Source organism: Sander vitreus, chromosome 20 (genome assembly GCF_031162955.1).
Source record: "Sander vitreus isolate 19-12246 chromosome 20, sanVit1, whole genome shotgun sequence".
Lineage (NCBI taxonomy): Eukaryota > Metazoa > Chordata > Actinopteri > Perciformes > Percidae > Sander > Sander vitreus.
Window position 1 is genome coordinate 27498108 of NC_135874.1, and position 2500 is coordinate 27500607.

The window sequence follows — 2500 nt, forward strand, 5'->3', positions numbered from 1 at the left end:
AAAAGCAACAAAAACTCTGAAAGAATTCCCCAAAAATGCAACAAAAACGCTGAAAAAATTGCCAAAAAAGGTTTTCACTAACACCAACTTACCACTAGTTTATACTTTTTATAATTCATGATCAATAAACCTCATGTATTGATCATGTAAATGTTATTGTATCTAATATTTGAGTTAAAAAAACAGAAATGATGAATTATTTGGACTGATAGTTACGATCAGAGGAGCGTATGTTGATGAGTTTAGTCAGGATAATTTCAGTTTTCACCCGAAATTCAATGAGAGTGATCAGTTATATTTTGCAAAGATCCTTTTTTTGGGTGGTCATTTGGTGAAAAAGAAAGCCATGTTTCTGATACAGACATTTTTAAAAGGGGACACCAGGAAGGTTCAACCATTCAGGGTTTCTGTTCCTATTGTCATCATCATCCTGTATGGATCTGCTCAGCTGCTGTCAGCCTCTTCCTTAATACGTGCTTACGTTCACGTTCACTGTTTACTTCCTCATGGAGAGGAGGGAGGGAGCGCGAGGGCTACATGCCACTCGCGGAGTCCTCAATGGCGGCGGGCACGCCCAGTGCGCGGGCACGTAACAGAGCTTACGGCCGACTTTTCAATATAAACAACACAACATGTTTAACTTAAAGATAATTAATGGGAAAGAATTGTGATGTAATGTTGTGAATTTACAGTTTATGTTGCTGTGCTTAAAAGGAACACATTGTTTTGGTTATTTTCTATATTTTACCCAGAAGTGAAAATATTTGACATACTTTTAAACAACACTATGATCACTTTTAAACAACACTATGATCATTTAGTTGGTAATAAAACGGGTCTGGAGAGCAAGCAGAGTGTCTTCCTTCCTCCTCCTCCTCCTCAAAGTTAACATCACATCCAGCACGTACTCTGTCACACCCCCCCACCCGCCATAAAGCAGCCAGGATGTGACCGGAAACATTAGTGCTGCCTTCAAAATAAAAGCTTGACTATCAAATGTTGCTAAAGTTGCAAAAGTCGAGATTCATGGTGGGCTGTGACCTTGCTGCCTGTTACCACAACACACACACACACACACACACACACACACACACACACACACACACACACACACACACTCTGTCAAAGCCCCAAAAAACCCCAATATAAATGCACAATATAATAATAAATAATTTACAACACACAGTATGTAGCGCCTACAGTGCGTGTTATTAATGAAGAGGGAAAGTCTAATAAAGAACCAACTTATAATACCTTTTTAATATCAGGTAATCTTAAAACAATTTCAGTTTACAAAATGTCACAAAATAGCAAGACATTATTTATTCTCAGAGCCTAAGAATCCATTTCATAACAACAAACATAGTAATTAAAAAAATATAAAATAAATAAAAATAAAATAAATAAAAGATAAATTTATAAAATAGCCAAGAAACATAACTGAACATTATAAAATAAAATATAAAATTATTAAAACAAACAAAATGACATCTGTTTTTTTTTTTTTTTTAAATGAAAGAGCTGTACATTTTTGTGCATAATAATGTTTATAACAGTTTTCTGTGTCTCCCATCAACAGTCTAAAACCCAAAGGAATCAGGTTAGAAAGTAACAGTTATTTGACTGTAGCACTTCATGTGATACCTTAGAATCTATGAGTTCCTGCATGGTTTCAGCGCGATTTTATTTTTTGTCTCAAATGGTAGTCGTCTCTCCTTGAGCCGCTAGCTGCCTGCCCCCTGAACACACCGTGAAAAAGCCCGGTCTCGGGAGACAACACAGGGGTCGTAAACGTCAAACAAACACTAGAGGCACAGGCTGTGCACCAAAATACAACAAACCACTCCAGCCAATCACAGACAAGATGGTTGGGGGAGTGGGTGGGGCTTAGTGACAGTTAAGGTGGTGACACATTAACCCGACGGCCGACCTTCGGCAGAAAAGGCAGTCGGACTCACTGGCTCCCCGAGCTGCTTCCTACAAACCGAAGCGACGCCGACTGCCGATGGCAGCTGATTGGACGAACGCGTCACGTGGGTCTGGTTTCTCCAGAAAGTCAAAGCCAGACCGTCATGGCGGCTCGTTCAGAATAGGATCCGAAACGTGTTTCTGAAAACATTTTAGGAGAGAAATAGGCCGTGCAGCTGCTGAATCTGTCTTCATTTCAGATCAACAAAGGTCAGTTTAACAGATGTTCATCAGATGTTGAGAGACTCTAGTCACGCTCATCCCGCTCCCCGTTTCCTGGTTAGCTCTCCACCAATCAGATGGGTCATTGAGTCCGACTGCCCGCCCTTAAGTTACAGAAACATGGGGGGAGGGGCGAGCTTGCTCTGTTTTGTTTGGCATTTACTTCAACGTCAACAGAAGTGACCATGCAGGAACTCATAGAGCACCTTTAAAAATAATTGTGTCAACATGCTTCTTGCGGAGGTATTTCTATTGTTTATTTTCCTTCCCTGCACCCTAAAAAACAAAAGAAAACCCAGAACAATACATG